This window comes from Mirounga angustirostris, unplaced genomic scaffold, assembly GCF_029215605.1.
Source record: "Mirounga angustirostris isolate CCGP_5_RB_7025 unplaced genomic scaffold, mMirAng1.0.hap1 SCAF_2, whole genome shotgun sequence".
Classification (NCBI taxonomy): Eukaryota; Metazoa; Chordata; class Mammalia; order Carnivora; family Phocidae; genus Mirounga; species Mirounga angustirostris.
In genome coordinates, this window is record NW_026991710.1 from 99,428,173 (window position 1) to 99,452,989 (window position 24,817).

Sequence of the window (24,817 nt, forward strand, 5' to 3'; positions counted from 1 at the left end):
ACATCATAGACACAGGGCCAGACATCAGAGAGGTCAAATTCCAAGCGAATATGTTTCTACCTTCAGCCAACTCTAGTGTTACCTACAGGCAACACGCGAATCATTAGATAATTATGCTCCCCTCTGCGGTCTTTGAAAACAGTAGAAGTACAGTGCTAAGTTCCACTATAGAAAAGATCACACAACCTTTGGTGTTTAAAAATAGCATGAATCTACCAAGCAAAAGATGACATAACACACTCCCACCCCCTCTCCCTAATCATGGCTTTCATACTATAAAAGTCATTTGCTCTGCATTCTCTATTTTCTAGAACACAAGCCCTAGAGTTCTGGAATGATGCCTTGCCCCAGACAGATGCTGGATATGCACATTAAAAACAGATGGAGAGATGACAGGTTCATCTGCCCATTAGTTTTTTTTTTAAGAGAGAGAGGGAGAGAGTTCAAACGAGGGGAGGGGCAGAAGAAGAGAGAGAATCTTAAGCAGTCTCCACATTTTTATTATTAATATTTCTAATTCCTAATATCTAATAATACTTGTATGATGATAATCAGGTTGATAGTCTAAGGTCTATGTTTTTCATGGTTGATATTATTTTTAATAATATCAGTGTAAAACATAGTTGCAAGTTCTTGGGAATTCCTTCCATCATGAGGTGGGGGTCTTTATTTATTACCTTTGAATCTGGAGGCTTCTGATTCATTTATAACCAAAAAATAATGTACAAAAATGGCACTCAGTAACTTCTGAGGCTATATTGATGTATTCATTTTCTATTGCTGCTGGAAGAAATTACCACAAAATTGGAGGTTTAATATTGTATTTTATTTTATTTATTTTTTAAAGATTTTATTTATTTATTTGTCAGAGAGAGAGAGTACACAGGGGGAGCGGCAGGCAGAGGGAGAAGCAGCCTCCCCACTGGACAAGGAGCCTGAAGTAGGACTGGATCCCAGGACGCTGGGATCATGACTCGAGCTGAAGGCAGATGCCTAACCGACTGAGCCACCCAGGCATCCCCAGATTCATTATTTTAGAGTTCAGGAGAATAGAAATCCAAAATCAATTCCACTGGGTTGAGGTCAACATTCTTTCTGGAAGTTTTAGGGCAGAATCTGTTTCCTTACCTTTTCTAACTTCTAGAGTCACCTATATTTGTTGGCTCATGTTCCCTTCTGCCATCCTCAGACCACGTCACTCCAACGTTTGCCTCCATTATCCCATCTGCTCTTTCCACCTTTGACCTTTTGCCTCCTGCATAAGGCCCTTTGTGGTTACATTTCGTACCCACCTAGATAATTTAGGGAACTCTTCCCATCTCAAGACCCTTAATTAACCACATCTGCAAATCTCTTTCTTCCATGTTAAGGTAATACATTCACCACTTTCCCATCCTTTGAGATAGCTAATTAAAACCGTTTCTTGCATCCTCTCATTTTCAAGAAAGCTCCATTCATCCTCCTCTGACCTTTAATCTCAGTTTATGATCTGAGAAAATAGAATTCATTAGACTGTTTTCCATCACCAAAACTACAACCTACTTATTATCTACACCCATCTTCTTTGTTCCTCTTATTAAAACTTTGTACAGGTCCTTTATTCTACTCTAACACCCTCTATAGACATATTCTGGGGCCCATCTCCTACATTCCTACCTACAATATTTTTGATCATCCATACATTTCTTCCATCATCAATCTCTCCCTCTCTACTAGGTCATCCCCATCAATATACAAACATTCTCTAATATTTGAGTACAACATGATGGTTAGAGCATGGGCTTTGCCCAGCTTCAAATCTTGGATTCACCATTCCTTAGTTATTTAAACTCCCTCACTTACAAATGGGATAATAATGCAATGTACATTATGGTGTTGTTGTGAGGATTAAATGTCATAGTAGGAAATCTATGGCTATTAATTATTATTAATGTAGTATTTCCACTCCTAAAAAATCACCTCACATGACCCCACAAATCATCCCAGCTATAGTCCTTTTTCTCTGCCACACTTCACAACCAAACTTCCCAAAAGGGCTGTCAACAAACATGACTCACTCATGCTCTTCCCTCATACATACTTCAAGCTGCTGCAATCTCATTTCTATCCCCTAATACTTAACTGAAATTTCTCTTTCACAGTCATCAAAAACTTATATATTTCACAAGTCAAGGCACTTTATTCTGTACTTATCATACTTAATTTAACATGCTGGCAGCAGACAATTTGCAAATGTCTCTTTTTTTTTCAGTGTTCCTCCTTTGGCTTGTAAGATAAAACACCCTTTTCACTTTCCTTCTACCTCTGTAACTGTTCCATCTCAGACTTTTAAAAACCTCCTCTACCTAACTTCTAACTACATGATGAAATCCCTCTTTGTTACATATGCTTTTTGCAAGGAAATTATCTCTAAATACCATTTATATACCGAAGACTTCAATTTTGTATCTCTAGCCCAAACATGTCTTCTAAACTCTAGATCTATGTATCAAACTACTTGACAATCCAAATACATATAAAATATAACAGGTGTCAAACCTAAGGTTTGACTTCTACTGGTTCCATATCTGTTCTCTCTCTCTCTCTCTCAGTCCTTCTCATTTTATTAGGCAATCTCACAGATGCCCAAACCAGATTTCTTGGTATCATGTTTGATTCGTTCTCTCTCTCTCTTTCTCTCTGGCTCTTCCTCTCTCTCTCTCTTCATTTTGTTCCCTCAGATAACAATCAGAGCCCTATATAAGTATCTGTGTATATGTGATTTATTGATAGAGTACTCTCCATAGAAAGGGAGTGAGAGAAACACAATGAGATAGGCAACAAATTATACAAGGGTATGTTCTCAGCACTCGGATTCCACAGGGAGCTCTGGAACATTCCTTGCACTTCATATTTGCTCCCTTCTTTAGTCAAGGGGCTGATTTATTTCTACATGAACTAGTCATTGGTTTTAGGTTTCCCCACGGAGGAACATAAGGGCATAAGGGGCATGGACCCTCCCATGCAAAGCAGCAGCCTAATGGCAAAAGACAATTCTTTGGCAAAAAGGCAACCGTGAGTTTTAGCTGCCAGCACTAAATGCAAGTTGGGTGCTTTCTTTGGTCCAAGAAAGGGAGACTGGGCCACATCACAGCAGTGTCCTCCACAATCTACCCATGCACAACACAGATTTACTCATTTCTATCCATTAGCATAACTTCTTTAGGATTCAGGTTCATCATAAGTTCCAACCACAGTCCTTGCCCTTGGTATGGAAATTTAACTGCTACTTTTCATCTCCATCCTCATCACTACTACTCATTCTAATTTCCCCTCCCTCCTGACTAGCACTTTTGCTGGTCTAGGTGGTTTATCTAGCGGGGTAATCCAGACCTTCATTGGCATGGAGTCTAAGGCCCAGGTCATCATGTCCTCATTAGGCTGTGGTCACTCTACTTGCCTTTTGACAGTTAAAAAAACAGAGTAAAGGCAAAGGTGCCTCTGTGTAATACCTGAGTGCTAAACACATTCCTCTATGCCCCATTTATACAGCAGCAGTCCTACCTCGTTATGATAATTAGTTCATATTCCCTTGCCAACATGGTAACTCCTTTCTCTGCCTGTTGGCTTACTAGCATAAAGAGGCCAGTGTGACCAGGTGGCAACTGTAGCTTTACATTTACTGGACTATTCACTATTATGTTCTCTGGTGTAAGTATCCCCACCCCCACAACCCGGGAACCAGGGCTTTCAGACTCAGACAGCCTAAAGTTATAGGCACAGATGGCACGGATTGCCCAAGTTGCTCACTGAGATTACTGGCAAATGAGTTCACAGCTACATTCACTTCTTGGTTCTTGTACTCCCGTGTTCTACCTGTTGGAGACAAAAGATCATATAATGATCATTGGCTTAAGGAGTATACTGCAATTAAAGAACAATACCTCATTTCTGTATGGTGTCATCTCTAAGTTTCTATCAGCTGCCCCTTTAGAAACTGTCCCATTGCTTTCTCAGGCTGAAAGCTTCTGTTTAGTGCAGTGTGGGGGGATCAGTGGAGCCCATGGTTTTGTACCCACCACCTGACCTCCTTTGACCAGAGACAATGTTATATGTGATTCCATGTTGGTAGATGAGACAATCTGTGACCCTCTGAGTGGTAGTTCTGGCAGAGGTATTGTGGTTAAAAAAAGCAAACCCATATCTGAAATCACACACACACACACACACACACACACATATCCAAGTTAGATTGAATAACTGACCTTCCCAGGGTGGAAAGGGTCCTTTATAATCAACTTGTCATCAAGTAACTCATTTTCCTGAGCAGTGATATTGTATCAGGGGTTTAAAGTTGGTTTCCGCCGCCGGCAGACTTTGCAACTGGCGACAGCAGTAGCTAGATCAGACTTGGTAAAGTGGTGTCCATGCTGCTGTGTCCATGCATAAGCTCTTCCTCTGCTCTTGTGATTACTCTGTTCTGGTCATCAGTCCACTGTGAGCAGAGCCTTGTTGACACCTACTAACAGAATAATCTTATCTTTTTGTCACTAATGGCTCTTCTGCAGTGAACACTAATATGAAAGAGAAATACCATCATACCCTGTGGCCACTTCCATAGACACATAGGTCTACATGTATCTCCCCAGACTTTCTTCTCTGTAATATTCCAATCTTGGTGCATCCAGACCATTGACCAACCAGCTAAGCCAACTGAAACTGCCTATGAGTTGGTATATATGTCTGTTATCCAACCACTTCTCTCACAAAACGAAGTGGCTGAGCAGCTGCATTGTTCAAAGCACTGCCATTTGGGGGACGTCCCTTTACCCCAGTCTCTCCTTGACCAGTCTGTACAGCATTCCATTGTTCACTTGCCTCCAAATGTTATGTATTATATATATTAATCATTGGTCAACCAGCCTTGGGCTTTTCCCTCCTCCTTCAGTTAGTCATAGGCACATCTGCTGAGCCATACAAATGAGCTGAGGCAGGGTTTTTGGTGCAGCAGTGATGGGTGAAATGGGGGTCTGCACCACTCTGTGCAGCTTATGTGTACATTTTGCACCTGAACCAGCACAATTTGGGGTTTTTTGCTTCCATTTTAAAACGGTTTTCCTGCCCAGCTCCCCTGACTATGAAAAATGTCCTCAATTTCTTGAATTCAATGAATACTAATAATACAATTATAACTTACTCCTACATAGGCATATTGTTATGCTAAAAAATGCTAAAACCAGAAATTCTGAAATTATTTCAGACACTGATAATTCAGCTATTGATTACTCAACAAAGATCACAAATATTACACAGACTTAGTTTCTGGTCCAGTAGGGAAGGAGTTTAGAAGTTGCCACTCCATCCTAACAACAAATAAAAAGCTGAACAAAATGAAAAATCAACAACTCTTCTTAAATCTGTCACAAAAGTGAGTTCACAGGACCAATCACTGTCCCCAAAATTGGAGAGACAGACAGGCACTGTCCTCAAACTTGGAGAGACAGACAGGCAGACATAGAGAATCACAATTTATCAGAGCAGAAACCCATGAGTTGAAAACTCTACAGGAACCAGTGTTCAGGTAGGGAAACCTGAACTGTAACTAATAAGTTTCTAGAGGCTCAGTGTGAGCAAATCTAAGAACTGCAGGGGGACCTAGTCATAGAAGGGTCCCACATTTTTATAAATTTTGCCCTCTATGACTCTACTAAGTCTTCATAGTGAATATCAGAGGAAAATGCCTGTGTGCTTCTGGCACATGTGATAGAGAATATTTAACCCAAATTCCTTGGCAAGGTGGGTTGAAAGAAAACAGCAAATATTATCAAGGTAGTTTTTCATTCCTTTATTGTGAATGCCCAATATTATTCTGGATTACATAGTGTTATCTCATCTTTCTTGCACCTACCAGTCAGTTTTTGTTGTTGTTGTTGTTGTTTCACTTCTAAAACTACATGAGATACCTAAACATGGCCGTTCAGGCTTTACTTACCTTGGATTGGTGGTTGGATTTCCAGCAGATCAAGTTGGAGTAAACTTCTCTCTACAGAAAGCCAAACCATCATTTTCCAAATACCATTCAATTTACCTGAAATTTAGTTTGAGATGAGAAATGATCTTTTGTGATCTTCAAGAGTAAAGCAGAAGAATATGTATGCTTCTCATTCATTGATTGTCCATTCACAGATAAACATATTAACACATTACTCTTGGTGCCTGAGATCGCTGTAATAGCAACACGTTACTCATTTTCTCACATAACTTGTTATACCATTCAGGCATCATGAATCACACTACTCCATCAACCTACATCACATCAAGGAGACTGCCAGCTGGAAATTTATGTCGAAGAGTTTACATCAGTTTCTAAAGCAGCTCCAGGATATGTATCAGAAAATAGACTACAGTGAGAAGAAAGAGAACAGAAAATAATTTGTTCTCTATTTCGAAACAATTAAAAAAAAAACAACCTTGTTAAATAAAATGTTTTCTTTTGCAAGACTTCTACATGTTAACCATTTTTTGTTTTAGTTACTCTGAAAACTAAAATCACTAACACATATAAAGTGCTTACTATGTGCCAGGTGCTGGCACTTACACATAATCTTATTTATTCCTTAAAGAAATTCCTTAGGAAGTTTGCATTTCCTAAATAACCTTTCCATGGTCACATAGTTGAGTGGTAAAGCCTGAATGACATCCCTCAGATTTCATAATCTAAGATGTGTCGCCCATTATATTTATATGTGATTTCAAAAACATTTAAATAGACTTTTATTATTAAACAAGACCTTAGGTAACTAGATGAGTGCTTATGTCTTTGTTATTCATTCTGGTTTGAGATCCTTTAAAAAATAGTTATGACCTGGCAGGTCACACAGGCTATATCCAACCCATAGGTATGTCTTTCTTGGCACAAGAAGTGCTATAAAATCTATAAATAGGTAGATGGTTTTTCAAAATAAGAATACCTACATATATGAAATCTGGATTTCTAACTTTCCCTGAAAAAATAGATATAACCTTAAATCTGGGAAATTATCACTTAGAACATATTGGTGTTTTCCAACTACATCTAAAAGTGAGAAGAAAAAATATGTATAATATTTAATAATCTGTTTTAATAAATTCTTTTGAGGTTGGAGAATGCCTATGATTCTGCCACTCTGCATTCTTTTCATCCAAACATACAGAGCCAACATGCATTGATCAGAAGGCTGAATATAGGTTTTATTTTTTTTACTTTATTTTTTTATTATGTTCAATTAGCCAACATATAGAACATCATTAGTTTTTGATGTGGTGTTCAATGATTCATTAGTTGCATATAAGACCCAGTACTGAATATAAGTTTTAGAAGTGACCCTGTGACCTGTGATATCCAGACTCCAAATGATTAGTTAACACTTGCTTTGAATTTTTAAAAACTTTGTTCACCTAATAGTTGGATCATTAAAAAGTACCTCTGAAAAATACTTCGGCTTCACTTTCAATAAATAAAAAGTCCCATCAGGTGGCCATCTGTTACATCAGAAATCAATATACTCCGTCTAATTTGTCTCTGTTATATCCAGGGTCAGTTTCCTTCACCTTCAATTATTAGTCTTACTGTGACATATAACAGAGTCAAGTATTACAGCCATTACCCAGAAAGTCTGTTTCTTAAGGAGTAATATAGAGCACATAATACATTTAAAAATGCCTCAGCCTTCCCAACAACAAGCTGTTGTTTAAAGTTTCTGAAATATTTAAGATTTAGAGTACTAGATTTCAACCTTCTCAAAAAACAGTGTATCAAATCTGAGTGCATGTGCCATAACATTGCTTTTATGACAAATAGTAAGATATTTCGTGTGCTTGGTAGAATAAAAATAAAATGGTAAGTTGAAATATTTTAATGGATTAGAAACTACCTCTCTCAACAACTCACCATACACACATATACATAAACATAACGAACACTTACCTTAAAGGGCAATAGCAGTGCCTGTATCAGTCAGTCATGGGCTGGTCAGAGAAACTGGTCCACGCTAAATGGATTCAACAGAAAGTGATAAAGAGATACAGAGGCTTGTACAGCCTAGGGGTTGAGAGACTTGGGGAGTGAAGGTCAGGGAGGCCACTTTTAGCAAATTCAAAACTGCAGAGATCACAGGGAAGCTACCAACAATGACCTCAACGGCCTATAACATCAGAGTGGGCAATGCTCAGGAAGACACCAAAATGCCATGCACCTACTGAGCCCATATGCTGAAGTTCCTGCACCTGACTACAGTAGCCACTCGGAAAGGCATGCCTCATCCTTTTTATCTGCTCTACAACCTCTGTGAGTGCTTCTTATTGTCAAAAACTTATGGAACCTGCTTGCAAGGGACTCTAGGAAATGGAGTTTAGGGTTATATATCATTTTCAGTATGAGGAGGGTTGTAAAAGAGGAGGATGTATCAACACAAAATATTTAACCTAGTGTCACTTCTTTTTTTTATTAAATAACAGAAATGTATTGCCTCACAGTTCTGGAGGTCAAAAATCTGAAATCAAGGTGTTGGCAGAGTTGCTTGCTTCTGAGGCCTGTGAGAGAGAATCTGTTCATGCTTCTCACCTCACTTCTCATGGTTTGCTGAATATCTTTGGTGTTCCTTGGCTTGTAAAAGTATCACCTTAACCTCTGTCTTCATCTACACATGCATTCTCCGTGTAAATATGTTTGTCTCCAGATTTCCCTTCTATAGGGAGATCAATCTTATTGGACTAAGACCTACTCTAATGACCTAATTTTAACTTTATTACCTCTGTAAAGACCTAGCTCCAAATAAAGTCACAAATTGAGGTGCAGGGTTAGGACATCAACATATGAATTTGGGAAGGATACAATTCAGCCATAACAATTATTTACTGTTATATAACAAAGTACTCTAAAACTTAGAGTACATTATGTGTTAACTCATATGGTTTCTGTGAGTCAGAAGATTGGGATCACCCAGGTTCAATAGTTTGGCTTAAGAGCTCTCATTATTTGGCAATCAGGTATCAAGCATTGCTGCAGTCATCTGAAGGCTTGACTGGGGCTGAAGGATCCACTTTCATGGTGACTCACCCACATGGTTCTGGGCAGCAGACCTCAGTTCCTTTCTTCCTAGAGCTGTCCACAGGGTTGCTCGAGTGTCCTGAAATATGGTGGCTAAATTTCCCCAGAGCTAAGGATCCAAGAGACCAAATGGAAGTTACAATGCCCCATCACTGGCATCCTTTCTTGGGATTACATTGAACTGAATGTTCTAGTCTCAACTGGTCTCTACAGTTCTCACAAACATATTCTGGTCTGTATATTGTTGTCATGTCAGTGTCTCTGTAGGGGAACAAGGGCCTGAAGCTTCCTAGTCCATCATTTTGCTTTCAGCGTCACCTCTAGAACCTCTCCACCCACGAAAATTTTCTCAGTATTTACTAAATTGAAGTGAATTTACCTGGCAATCTATTCCTTAAAAACACTTAAAAAAAAAGCCATATAAGGAAAATTCACAGTCAAATCAAAATATTGAAGCTAAATGAACTCTATCAAATTTATTATAAAAGAAAATATGAGTTCTGGTAGTGGTGGTAGGGCATAACCTGCCATTCTTTATAGATGATTTCAAGTTGGTGTTATTATTGCTGAACAATCTATGTGATGGATCTCAGGAATAAGGGTAACAAAATAGAGATAATGTTCATGTTTCTACTCAATAAAATGCAATTACATCAATAGGATTACCTGATTGAGTCTGCTCCATGTTCAAGGAAAGATCATGTGCAACCAGGGCTAGTTCTCCCTTCAATAGCATAAATGCAGACAGTGTTCAACATTCATGCTAAGTAGTAAAACTTACGCGCAAGGATATTCTTTCATGGCTTTGGGCTTTGGAGAGATTTGCATTTTAGCCCAAGGAGGTATTGTTGATTCATTTGTTCCTGCAAAGAGATTTTCTTATTTTTCAAATCCACTAATAGAATATAAAAATTAAAATAACCAACTTTTCGACCTATTTTCTTAACTTGTCCTAGGCAAGATTTAAAACCATAGCTCATTCTGTCAATATGTTATTACTGAGGATAATTGGAATTAATAGACAAATGGATAATATAAAACCATAGTCAACACTTGTACTTTTAATCAGTAAGATATAAATATGAGTTCTTGGATTCTTAACTAATTCTTTGCCCTAAAGTAATTCATAAATAAAAAGAGAGGTGAAAGGGAAGAAATGAAGAATGATGACAGAGAATGGGGTAGAGAGGAAGAAGAGAGTGAAAGAGGGATTGAACTGGGGAAAGATGGAAGAGTGAATGAAAAAGGAAATAAGAAAATAAGGAGGAGGAAAGGAAAAAGATGAAGCAAAATGATGTAGGGATATCATGAAAATTTAGTTACATTTCTGACAACAAAAATTGCAGGGAGTTCTAGAGAAATGTCCCATATTATGTTGGTTTATACATAGCATAAGTCAGATGGTAGACAGTAATAGAATATTAACCATTATTCTGGATGCACATTTATTGACTTGTTTTTTTGAGTACAGACTTAGTGCAAGTCATTGAAACATGTATGGCTATATAATAGAGAAAATACATAGAGAAAATATTTCCTATTTTGATTCAGCTGTAATAGTTTTAGGTCAAGAATGTGTCAATAAATTTGAAAATAGACCTTTTAAATATACCATCAGAGGTGATTATTGAAGAAATACCAATATTGTAAAATAAGTAATGTTCATCATCCATTTCTTTAAATATTTTACTTTATATTTTACATTATCATGCCACATGACATATGTAGGATACTGTACTTATGTTAATGGGAACCATCTTCCAAATAAGCCTTCCCTGACACATTTGAATCACATTTTTCTTATTAATGCATCTTTAGAAAACATGTCCAATAAGCTGTATTTAAACAGATTTCTTCCACATGGGGATTTAGAATAAAATACAAAGAATAGTAATTGTGCAAACAAAGCCAAATTCTTAACGTTGAAGACAGCATGGGGCCATACAAGAGAAGTTTACAAACTCCATTCACCCAGTGAAGAGCCAGGACCAGCTCTGTGTTCGAAGAGACAAGAAGGGCCTGTGCTGATGAAATAAACCACATTACTTAACACTGTTTAGTTCATACTGTAAACGTGGGTAGATAATGTAGGCTAGAAACATTATTTCATCCGTGGGGCATATGGTAATTATATCCACATTAAAGTACTTTTGCTAATCACACACACGCACACATCTTTGCTGCTGATGGGGTACAGCTGACTCCAAGGGAAACCTCAAGGATTTCGGTTCATCATCACATTTTTCTCTGTGTGTATCTCCTACCTAAGGGGCTGCTGCAGCTCTTCTCAAATGTCTCCTCCTCCCCCCACCCACTACACAGAAGATTACAACATAAACAAAGCACTTGAACAGAAGTTTATAATTCCAGGAGAGGAAGCGAGTCTGACTATTGTTTTCCCTGAGCTTAGTCTGAAGCAGGCAATCTTGTGTATTTAGCTGGATGGCCCCGTGACATAAAATCCTATAGCTCCACAGAATGAGTGGCCCAAACTCAAACAAAAGGCAGGCCTTGGGTATTGGGCTGCCACACAAGGCTATCTTAAGTATCTGCTATGTGTTACATTGTATATTGTTTTAAATGCACCTTTAAAAAAAAATCTCCACAACAGTCCTATATGAGTAAATAATTATCTATGCTTATGAATGAGAAAACTGAGGTTCATAAAGGATAATTTGCCTAGAATCAGGATTCAAACCCTGGACAAATCAGATCTTACGCTCTCTCTATTGGACTCTGGGTCATAATCAGAGACCATTGGAATTAAAAGAATAATTATGCCCGACAGCACCCAACCATCATCATAACATGTAATTCAGAGTACAACAGTATTTAAAAAAAAAAATCACAAGGTTACACTGTAAGCTGAAATTTAAAATACTTCCATTCTGGATCTGTGTTTCTAAGTCCTGGATAAATTCATTGAATGTGGGATTTTCAAACTTTATTTCCATTCAGTGCCCCTGTTTGCTGGTGCCCTGATGAGGAATGTGGCATTGACTCTGCCTTAGATGTTGCTGCCTTAGAGGAAGATGTCTTAATATGCCATTTATAAGACAAACAATCTGAGTTTCATATGCTCTCACTGGTGTTTTAGGCTCTTCTGCCTAAGGAGTCAATGGAAGTCACATTTGGTGTGCTTATTTTGATGTGCACCCAGATCCCTGTGGGGTTTAAAGAGATTAAGTCCTTGTGATAGCCAGATTGTTGGTATTTAATGCTCCATTACTCACCCTTCTGCAGGGTCCCCGAAGGCAGGTTGGCAGAACAGATCCCAGGCAACAAGTGATGCAGACACAAGTCTAGTTGTGCTGGTCTCCAGGACCAAATGTGTCAGACTGACCCCTGAATAGAAAACATGTGCTTTCCAGGAAACATGATGGGAAAAGTCCATACGTTCAACATGTCTTAATGTTGTGTTTGGCTATTACGGGATCAAAGTCCAGATGACTTTCACAAGTGCTGTGCCATGTGCCCCTTTCCAAGCCAAATGCTGACAAGAAATATTTCTGGTGGTGTTGGAAGACAATTCTCCATGAGTTTCCTGCATTTCTGCATGGCTTAGACACAGGCACTGACTCCCTTTGTTCAGGAATATCTTTTCAAGGGTATTAGTTTAGCAAACAGCCTTAGAAGAGAGAAATCATGTTCTCTCCAGAGGAAAGAGCAGGTTTGATTATTGTACAGTATAATAAAAACAATGTCTCCCTTTGGAGTTAAGGCAGGTAGACTTACTGCTCATTATAAAAGCTTTGGTTCCCTAAGTTCATGGTTCCTTTTTTCTAACTCAATTTGGTGCACATGCAGGTGTTACTTGGTCTTCTTCACAACATCCCATATGATTTGGGGGAATTGGTACAAAAACGATGATACTTTGACTATTGCTATGACTAGTAAACTGTCTCTTGTCTCTGACCCAGGAGTCTCAGGTCTTCTGCTAGCATCCCTGAAACCAGTAGGTTAATTTGTTATCTTGTAAGTAGGGTAAAATTTCAGACCCTTCAAAGTTCTTCACATAGTTTTCAGTCCTTATCATTTTCTAAAGGCATATATGTTACATGTTTGAATGTATGTGTGCATACATTTTATCCACCTCTGTGTGCTATTATAATAATAAATCCATATTGTTATGTGTAAGTGTGCTTACAAAAAACATGTTTAATTATTTGTAATATGACAACTGCATGTTCATCACTTGAAAAAAAAGTGCACACTTTTGCATGAGCTTTTTATAAAGATACAACTCGGAATCACATTTAATCCTTTTAAAAATTGATTTACCTTCTGTAGACACACTTATTACCAATTTCATGGCAATAACTAGTTCCCGAGCTTCAAAAAGAAAGAAACAATTGACCTTTTCCTCAGAATTACTTAGCAAGTAAGTGTCCCTTTAAATTGTACATTAGCAAAACCATAAAAATTTTAACTCCTAGGATTTTTTGCTTGGCTTAAAAATGATGTGGTATGTTGGTGTAAATGAAGATAACAATAAGCATTATAATAGTAAACATAATCCCCCTTAGCTTCAGAAAACTTTGAAACCTCAAGATAGGTTCAGTGGGATAAAATCACAGTATCATAGAGGAGGATAGTGAAAGAGAACATGTATTCTCAAGCCCCAGCCAACATCTGAATCTCTCTCTGTAAATCACTGAACAGAAATCACCCAATAACTCCATCATCATCTCCAGAAAGAGAGAAGCCATTTCCTAGAAACACTCCATAGACCAAATTCTTTGGAACTCTTTATCATATTGAAGAAATATTTGTTTCTCTCAATTTCACATCTGATCTCATTTCTGATAGAACCAGACTTCTAGTATGGACTCCAATATCATAGCTGGCATTTGTCAGCTTAGTGATTTGTGAAATCACTCTAATACTTTAAACCTCAGTTTCCTCATCTGTATAAAGTACATAATAATGGTCACTTCATTGTCTGATGTGAGGGTAAAATGAGCTTTAGCACATATAAATTACCCAGGAGGTAGAGGTTACAGCTATTACTTACCTTCATGGCCTGCTTGCAGGTGATGGCATTGTCATTTCCTAGTGATGATGGTTGCGGTGATGGTTTGATCCAATGTGCACCACTCTGCAATGTACACCAGTCCGTTCTTAGATTATATTCACCCAAGTTCATAATAAAATAGTCTTGGTTTTAATATTCTGTTGGTATAATTTTTAGGTTGATTTTGGCTTGAAGATAGTATGAGGTTTCTGCATGGGATTTGGGAGTGTTCTCTCTAATCTTAGACAAGTTATTAAGTTAATGTTAAGGCCCTTCACCTGTGAATATAATTTGTTTCATTTGATTATGACTCTTATTGGCTACTTATATGGCCTTTTAGGTTTTCAAGATTGAAAGAAAGAAAACCCATGTGATTATTGAAGTTAAGCTTTTTTTTATTGAAGTTAAGTGAATTTTTATTGAAATAAATATAACTCTATTATTTGTTTTTTAGAGATTTTATTTCTTTATTTGACAGCAAGAGAGAGAGAAAGAGAGAGAGCACAAGCAAGCAGAGCGACAGGCAGAGGGAGAGGGAGAAGCAGGCTCCCCACTGAGCAGAGAGCCCAAAGTGGGGCTGGATCCCAGGACCCTGGGATCATGACCTGAGCCGAAGGCAGATGCTAAACCGACTGAGCCACCCAGGCACCCTGAAATAAATATAACTTTAGAACTAAACACCTTGAATACTTAAAATCTCAACAATCCTTCATGCTTGACTACACTTTACTTATTTTGAATATTAAAAAATTGTTTATATTTGAATATGCAGTTGATCTCTTAAATTTTTGAGTATGTATCCTCAATAAATATACATTCATTCACAAAAAATACATATTTTACTATACTATTTCATACTTTATAAATTATATAAAACTATGAATCTTAGAGTTAAATCTGAAATATAGTATTTGAGCTTTAATCGATTAACTATAGTTCATAATAGCAGATGTAAATCCTGATTTCAAATAGTCTCCTAGATAATTTCAAATTACTGTGGCCATTATCTCTGAAGATCTGATTAGATAATCATTGTCCTTATCTTGTGATGTAGTCTACAAAGAGATGATACCAGGAATAGTTGTCAATATTACCATTTCCTTCTTAGTTGCTTTTACTTGCATTGTTGGTATTATTGGTAATCCATGATTTACTTAAAGAGATTTTTTTTAAAGCACATGTTTTTATTTGGTGAAGCACGGTGATCCAAACTAGGTAACAATCCATCAGTCTGTTTAACTACAATGCCTAGCTTCCTCAGTAAGGAGACTAGGGTCTATTTCTGTGTTGAAAAATAATGAGGGGGCGCCTGGGTGGCTCAGTCGTTAAGCGTCTGCCTTCGGCTCAGGTCATGATCCCCGGGTCCTGGGATCGAGCCCCGCATCGGGCTCCCTGCTCGGCGGGAAGCCTGCTTCTCCCTCTCCCACTCCCCCTGCTTGTGTTCCTGCTCTCGCTATCTCTCTCTGTCAAATAAAAAATAAATAAATAAAAAGAAAAATAATGAGGCTTTTTCTTTTTTTTTTTTTTTAAATCAACGATTAATAAAAATCATAATATATTCTTGCAACTCCAGCGGCTCATGTTTCATACATTTGTGCTTGCTCTGGAGATCTGTGTTACACTACCTTATTCGGGTGTGGAACTTGGAAGTATTGCTTATGTGTAAGCGCCCACCTTTTAGAAGGACAAAAATGCCTGGCCAACAGTTACATCATCTTTTGAGGAGAAGTCTCTTAGACTGAGGTTACATCTAAAAGAGTGGGGCTGTATGTCCTATAGCTGCAGAGCCAGTCAATCCATGCATGTAGCATTGCATGTTCCCAAATACACAACTAGTTTAGACACTTCGACCTAACATGTAACCCTCCTAGGGATTAAATTCAGTTACGGAGACTACCTCCATTGGCAAAATGCACCGCAGACAACGAAAGCTGGCCCTTCCATCTTTTATCTGTGGACTGTGCTTGTTACAGTAGGTGACACAACACTGAGTGGTGAGAAGCCAGAAAAAAAAAATGGATGATTTCTGGGATGTCTCATGGTGTGGGATTTGTTCCAGAAATTCTGACTTTATGAAGTGCCCCTCTGAGTAGCAATTTATAATACACATTAATTCAGTAGTAGCTGAGCAAAGCTGAACAAGATTTCCCAGGGTGCTGAAGTTCCAGATTGTTTCTCAAAGGGTTACATCAATTATTGTCACCTTTTTGTCAGCTGTGAACCATGATTAATTGGAGAGATCCAAATTTCTGCATGTCTTATGTCACACACTTCTTTGCTTCTCCATCTGTTTTGTCTAATGTGTTGACCAACAAGTTCCACTTCTTGTATTTCATCAAAGCTAGAGTAAATGTCTCACTCTGGGTTGGAAAGAAACAATGAAGATGGTAGAAATAATGACATAAGTGAGTAGCAAAAACAATGATTTAGTAAAGAGACAAGCTGCAACACATACAAAAGGGAGACCTAATTACATTCTGTTCTCTTCAGTAATGTGTAAAATGCAAAGATCTACTAGCCCAAACTGATTTACATGTAACATTGAGTCCTGTACCCACCAGAATCAGAAACATGTAGATTGCTTTACCTCTAAAAAAAAAAAACTGACAACTGATTGACCAAATAATATAGAAACATTAGTGGGAATTAAAAACTGATACATGGAGAATAATGGAAGTTTTTCTCTAACGTGAAGCCTCTCAAAATGGAACCTTTTTTATTTCTATCTTTTTGAAACAAGAAAATCCCATATTACCCAGCAGATAATGCATGGAGAATTATTGTCTACCCCAGGATTTTTGAGATTTCCAGTCACTTAATACTCTTAACTAACTTCCATCAAACATTTCCACAAATAAAATCCTTTCTAAGCTACCTAAATCCTTGTTGGAAAATGGAAGGTTTATAAAAAAAATAAATAACATAATATGTGTCAGCTGATAGTTTGCAGAACAAAACCAATGGCCCTGTTCAGTCAGGAAACTTGGGGTGCAGGTCAGCTTGAGTTAAGACAACAAAGAGCTTTACTGGCTTTAGAGCTGCTTCTCCCTCTATGATGAGGTAGGGAATCTAATTTGTAGCCCTGCTTGTCACTGAATACAGCCTTCAGCCTGTCCAACTAGGGAGCCAAACCTGAGCACAAAGGAAGCTTCAGAGTCTATAGAGCATAGCCCAAGCTTTCCCCCATCTGCAGAACACAATTGGTGGGCTCACTTGACCAGGGAATTCAGTGTTCATTTTGGCCTGATTTGAGTCCCCAAGCAATGAGTTGTACAGGCCCTGGGTCCTATCCTGTTGCCTTGCCTGGGAAGGGATGCTCCTGAATAGCCCCATGTACTACTGAATATAGTAACCCAGTCCTGACCACCTAGTAAGCCTGATCAGAAAATCCAGGCAACCATGGAGCCCACCCTAGCGCCTCACTTGGGAAGAAAACCAAGTCAACAAACCCTGTGCAACTGTTCACAGCCAATGGCACACACCTCATACACCTCACACACACCCTGCCCCCATCCCTATCCTTCGAGTTTGAACATTGGCCTTGCCCCCAAACAGAGCATAAGAGCAGGCCCCAGCTGAATTACCAGCAGACACACTGGCAAAATGAGCTGACTGGTGAAGAACTCTCTCTGCCAAATCAAACCTATAAAGTCTGGAAGAGGAGCCCCATTACTCAAATGTACAGATACCAACATAAGGAATCAAGGATCACAAAAAAAAATCAGGTAAATATGATACCACGAAAAGAAATTAATAAAACTCTAGCAATTGACCTAAAGAAATGATGATCTATGAACTGTCAGACAAAGAATTCAGAATAATGATCTTAAGGAAATTTAGTCAATTACAAGAAAACACAACATTGCAATGTGGCAACAGTAGTGCATAATTCACTTAAAATTCCAGTTTTTAAAAAACCCATGAAATTAGTAAAAATAACTAGAACTACAATAACCTGTTATTAGTTACACATATATATAAAATGTGTGTGTGTGTGTGTGTGTGTGTATGTGTAACAGCAAGAACCTAAAATGTGAGAGGGAAGAGAAGTAAAAGTGTAAAGTTAGGAATTCTATTGAAATTAAGTTGTTATCAGGTTAAAATAGGGAATTATAAGTTTAAGATATTTTATGTAAGCCTGATGACAACCACAAGGGAAAATCCTATAAAAATTACACAAAAGAACACAATAGAGAAGTCAAAGCAGACTGATACCAAAAGACATCAAAACACACAACAGAAGACAGCAGGATAAGAAATAAAGAAAAACAGATCTACAAAACAACCAGAAAACAACAGAACTGCAATTAGGAAGTCCTAACCTATCAATAACTGCTTTAAATATAAACAGATTAAATGCTCCAGTTGAAAGACAAAGAATCACTGAATTGATTAAAAAAAAAAAAATCCAACAATATCCTGCCTACAAGAGACTCATTTTAGCCTTAAAGACACACATAGACTGAGAGTAATAGAATGTAAAAAGACATTTCAAGCAAATAGCAACAACCATAACAACAAAAAACGGAAGGGATAGCTATACTTAGATGAAATAGACTTTAAAAATGGTAAAAAGAGACAAAGAAGGTCATTATATAATGATAAAATTGTCAATACATCAAGAAGATATACAACTGTAAATATTTATGTGCCCAACTTTGGAGCACCTAAATATATCAAGCAAACACTAACCGAACTAAACAGAACAAAACGAAAACGAACAAAAAAAAACCCAGTAATGCAGTAGTTGGGGACATTAATAGTCTGCTCTCAACAAAGGATAAATCATCCAGACAGGGAATCCATAAGAAAACAAGAGATTTGAATAACACTATAAACCAAATGGACCTAAAAACATATATAGAACATTCTATCCAACAACAGTAAGAATGCACATTCTTCTCAAGTACACTTGGAACATTTTCTAGGATAGACCATATGTTAGGACACAGAACAAGTCTTAGCAATTCAAAAAGATTGAAATCATACCAAGTATTTTTTCTGACCACAACGGCATAAAACTAGAAATTAATAACAATAAGAAAAATGGAAAATCCCAAACACATGGAAATTAGACAACAGTCTCCTGAACAACCAATAGGTCAAAGAAGAAATTAAAGGGGAAATTAAAAAAAAAGTTTATTGAGATAAGCAAAAATGGAAACAAACATATCAGAACTTGGGGGATGCCATAAAAACAGTTCTAAGAGGGAAGTTCAAAGCAATAAACACCTATATTTTAGAAGCAAGAAAATGTCAAATAACCAACCCAAGTCTACACCTTAATGAACTAGAAAAAAAGAACAAACTTATTCCAAAGTTAAAAGAAAGAAAATAATAAATATTAGAGCAGAAATAAATGAAATAAAGAACAGAAAAACAATAGAAAAGTGTAACCAAACTAACAGTTGGTTCTTTGAAAATATAAACTAAGTGACAAACCCCTAGTTAGATTAACCAAGTTAAAAATAGCAAGGATGAAAATTCACAGAATTATAAATGAAAAAGGAGACATTATAACTGATACCACAGAAATATAAAGTATCATAAGAGGCTACTATGAACAACTATATGCCCCAAGATGGAACAACACAAAAGAAATGGAAAAATTCTTAGAAACATGCAACTTATCAGGACTTAATCAGGCAGCAATACAAATTATGAATAGATGAATTACTAGTAAGGAGATTAAATCAGTAATAAAAAAAAATCTTTCAACAAAGAAAAGCCCAGGACCAGATAGCTTCATGGATGAATTTTACCAACATTTAAAAAATTAACACCAATCCTTTTCATACTCTTCCAAAAAATCTAAGAGGAGGGAGCATAGCCAAGCTCCTTTTACAAGGCCAACATTATCCTGATACCAAAACCAGAAAAAAAAATACTGCTAGAAAAAACTACAGGCCAAAATTCCTGATGAATTATAGATTAAACAAAACAAAACAAAAGAAAACAAAACAAAAACCTCAATAAATCCTAGCAAACTGAATTCAACAGTACTTAAAAGGATCATACATCATGATCAAGTGGGATTTGGGGAGCATGCATAGTTCAATATACAGGAGCAAATGAATATAATATATCATATTAATAGAATGAAAGAAAATAATCATATGATCATCTCAATAGATACAGAAAAAGCATTTGATAAAATTCAACATCTATTTGTGATTAAAAATCTCTTAACAAATTTGGCACAGAAGGAACATATTTCAACATAATAAAAGCCATATATGACAAACTCACAGATAACATAATACTCAATGATAAAAGGTTGAAAGCTTTTAGACCTAATTAATAAATTCAGTGAAGTTGCAGGATACAAAATTAACATGCAAATATCAGTAGCGTTTCCATACATTAAGGACAAATTTTCTGAAAAAGAAATAAAGAAGTTGATCCCATTTACAATAGCATCTTAGGAATGCTATTGTACAAAAAAAATACTTAGGAATAAATTTAGTTAAGGAGATGAAAGATCCCTACTCTGAAAACTGCAAGATACTGATGAAAGAAATTGACAAAGACACAAATAAATGGAAAGGTATCCCACGGTAACTGACTGGAAGAATTAATGTTAAATGTCAATGTTACCAAAAACCATCTATATAATCCCTATAAAGATTTCAATGGCATATTTTACAGAAGTAGAAAAAACACTCCTAACATTCATATGGAACCACAAATAACCAAAGGAATCCTGAGAAAAAAGAACAAAGCAGGAGGCATCATACTTCCTAATTTCAAACTATACTATAAAGCTGTAGTCATCAAAACAGTATGGTACTGGCATAAAGACAGACACATAGACCAAAAGAACATAATGGAGAACCCAGAAATAAGCCAAATATATACGTTCAACTAATATTTGACAAGGGAGTTAAGAGTACTCAATGGAGAAAAGACAGTCTTCAATAAATGGTGTTGAGCTAATTGGAATTTACATGTAAAAGAATGAAACTGGACACCTATCTTGCACGACTCACAAAAATTAACTCAACATGGATTAAAGACTTAAATTAAAACCTGATATCATGAACCTCCTAGAAGAAAACATAGGAATAAAACTCCTTGACATAGGTCTCGGTAATGATTTTTTGGATACCTAAAACACAAGAAACAAAATAAAAATAAACAAGTGGGACTACAGCAAACTAAAAACTTCTGCATAGCAAAACAAAAATAAAAACAAACAAAAAACATCAGCAAAGTGAAAAGACAACCCGTGGAATGGGAAAAAATATTTGCAAACATTATATCTAATAAGATATCCAAAATATATAAAGAATTCATACAACTCAATAGCAAAAAAAAAAAAAAAAGGAAAGAAAGAAAAGAAAAAGGAAAGGAAAGGAAAAAAACCCAATGAACCCAATTAAAAAGTAGACATTTCCAAAATATATAAAATATCCAAAATATATAAAGAATTCATACAACTCAATAGCAAAAAAAAAAAAAAAAAAAGGAAAGAAAAACACCGAATTAACCCAATTAAAAAGTAGATATTTACAGGAAAGGCCAACAGGTTCATAAAAAAGATGCTCAGCATCACTAGTCATTTGGGAAATGCAAATTAAAGCCACAATAGATATCACCTTACACCTGTTAGTATGACCATCATGAAAAAGACAAGAGATAACAAATGCTGGCATGGATATGGAGAAAAAGAAACCCTTGGACACCTGTGGGACTATACATTGGTACAGCCATTATGGAAAACAGTAAGGATAATCTTCAAAAAGTTAAAAACAGAACTACTATATGATCCAGCAATTCCACTGCTAAGAATATATCCAAAGGAAATGAAGACACTAACTCAAAAAGATATCTGCCCCCCCCATGTTCATAACAGCATTAATCATAATAGTTAAAACATGGAAAAAACCTAAGTGCACATCAGTGGATGAATGAACAAAGAAGATGTGGTATGTATACATAAAACAGAATATTATTCAGCCATAGAAAAATGAGGAAATCTTATCATTTGTGACATGGATGGATCTTGAAGGCATTATGCTAAATGAAATAAATCACACAGAAAAAGACAAATATTGTATGTTTTCACATATATGTGGAATCTGAAAGAAAACAAATTTAATTTAATAGAAAAAGATATCAGACTTACGGTTACCTGGGGTGGAGCATGTGGGGAGGGGAAATTAGAGGAAGGTGACCAAAGGTACAAACTTCCAGTTATAAGATTAATAAGTACTAGGGATCTAATGTACAACATGATGACTATAATTAACACTGCTGTATCATATACAGGAAAGTGAAGAGAATAAATTCTATGAATCACCATTACAAGCAGAAAAATATTTTCCTTTTTTTCTTTATTTTCTTATCTAATGAGAAAATGGATGTTAGCTGGCCCTGTTTTAGTAATCATTTCACAATATATGTAAATCAAACCATCTTTGCTGTATGCCTTAAACTTCCATGGTGATATATGTCAATTATTTCTAAATAAAACTGGGGAAAAAAAGAAAAAAAGATTATGTTTTACAACCTTGTCTCAATGTTTACTGTTGCCAAAGTATACATCCAGAGCTCCCCTGCACTTCTCCACACCTGGGGTGTGGATTACTTCATGTTGTTGGGAGCTTCCAGGTTTCACTAGGGGCTTGTGATATTTTCAGAATTGCTGATGCCCTCCTAAGATGCAACAAATGCACTGCTCAATGATAAAATTTATTTTTCTGGATTTTTGTGCATTTTGTTTTTTACCAAATTTGGTAGTTGTGCAAAAATGGCAAAGAATAGTGAAATTAGTCCTCAAACATTTTTCAGGATGGGGACTAGATCATCAAAATAACTATAGTTAATATGAAAGTTGATATGTTGATATTCAAGGGGAAATTTTATATGAAACACTCTGAGGTTTTGTTAATGAATCTGATTAACTTCCTGCAGGAGTTCAGCTGAACAAATTGCAACTGACCATGGGCTTGTAGCAGGAAAAGGCTGAGGACACTTTGGACAACATGTAAGTTGATTACAATGAAAACGAATATATCAAATTTAATAAAGTTCTACATCTTACTCTTAAGCAGGTTTCGTATTATTTTGAAATATACTTTCTTTAAGTGGAAGGGAGGAATGGTGTCTCCCTGCAGGTTAACAGGGCAGATTTTTCTGCAGGGAGATTAACTCAGAGCTATGGCTCAGGATTGGCAGTCCCTGCGCCTACAGCTTATATATTGTAGGAAAGGTAAGTCTGGAGAGTTGGATTTCCCAGAGTAAAATATATTCCTAAATAAATGATTAAGATCTGGAACATCTCGCCATTATTTTTCACAGCTTTGGAGAAATTTAAAATTAAAGTGGAAGGGGTCTCGCAAGAAGTTGAAGTCAGAAAGCAGCCTTTCTTTAAATTGTTCAATAACCTTTATGGAATGTACATTATGCACCAGCCACTATTCTAATTATCTGAGCCTGATTTCATCTTATATATAAACATAAATCATTTTGCATAGTTTTAACATATACTAACTTTTCTAGGAACATAACTACCATTTGAGAGACAACTGCCTTGTTTTGTTTTGCTCTTCACATGTTTGGAAGTTTTCCAAGAGTCGCTCACCATTTCTTAAAATCATACTGAAAATGGCAATGCTGCCCATGGCCTTTCCGTCCCCAGTCAAGCCACATGGATCAGTCTGCATTTGAGTTGTTTCACTCACATGATTCTATACGGATATGCAATTGTTCCAGCACCACATGGTGAAAAGACAACACTATCTCCACTGAATTTCCTTTGCACCTTTATTGAAAATCAATTGTTAATATACGTGTGGGTCTATTTCTGGCCTTTCTCTTTTGTTCTGTTGATTTATTTGTCTAATACTTATGTCAATACTGTATTTTCTTGACTACTTTGACTTGAAATTAAGTAAAGTCCTCCATTTTAATCTTCTTTTTCAAAACTGTTTTGGCTATTCTTGATCATCTGCATTTCTATTTATTTATTTATTTTTAAAGTTTTGTTTTGTTTTTTAGAGAGAGAGAGAGTTTGAGCAGGGAAGGGGGAGGGGCAGAGGAAGAGGGAGAAAGAGAGAGCATCTCAAGCAGGCTCCATGCTCAGTGCAGAGTCTGACACGGGGCTCAATTTCAGGACCCTGAGATCATGACCTAAGCCAAAATCAAGAGTTGGGCACTTAACCAACTGAGCTGCCCAAGTGCCCCTGATCACCTGCACTTCTATATGAATTTTAGAATCACTTTATTAATTTTAAAAAATGGCCTACTGAAGTTTTTGTCTGGATTATCTTGAATCTATAGATCAATTTGGGAGGAATTGTCATTTTGGCAATACTGAGTCTTCCAATCCATGAACAAAGCATATCTCTCCACTTACTTAGGTCTTTTAAAATTTCTTTCAGTAATATTTTGTAGTTTTCTGATCTTGCACACCTTTTATTAGATTTATCCCAAAGTATATTGTATTTTAATGCTGTTTTCAATTTCATTTTTTAATTTCAATTTCTGATTATTCCTAGTATATGGAGATAGAATTTATTTTTGTATAATGATCTTGTATTCTACAAACTTGCTAAACACACTTATTAGCGTATTGCTTTTTGTAGATTCCATTAGGTTTCCCATATAGATGATCCTACTGTCTATGAGTGACACTGAGTAGGACTTTCAACACAGTAGTGAAAAAGAAGTGGTTAAAAAAAAAAAAGTGGTTAAGTTCAGACATCCTATCTTACTGCTGATCTCAGGAGAAA

At 36.5% G+C, this 24,817-nt stretch overlaps 1 long non-coding RNA gene across 3 annotated transcripts; it reads right to left on the reverse strand.

Moving 5' to 3' along the window:
• Positions 1-794: 794 nt before the first annotated feature.
• On the reverse strand, positions 795-16,747 carry LOC123848276 (uncharacterized). Of its 3 annotated transcripts, XR_010409519.1 has the most exons (8): positions 16,285-16,747; positions 14,082-14,165; positions 12,301-12,412; positions 9,849-9,930; positions 7,946-9,176; positions 5,972-6,067; positions 4,245-4,498; positions 795-3,855 (listed from the first exon to the last, which is right to left on the reverse strand). It is a non-coding gene; the product is annotated as an uncharacterized LOC123848276 (long non-coding RNA). The 3 variants fall into 3 exon arrangements; XR_010409520.1 differs by lacking the exons at positions 12,301-12,412; positions 14,082-14,165; positions 16,285-16,747 and having other exon boundaries at positions 9,734-9,850; XR_006791742.3 differs by lacking the exons at positions 9,849-9,930; positions 12,301-12,412; positions 14,082-14,165; positions 16,285-16,747 and having other exon boundaries at positions 7,946-9,842.
• Between the last annotated feature and the right edge of the window lie 8,070 nt (positions 16,748-24,817).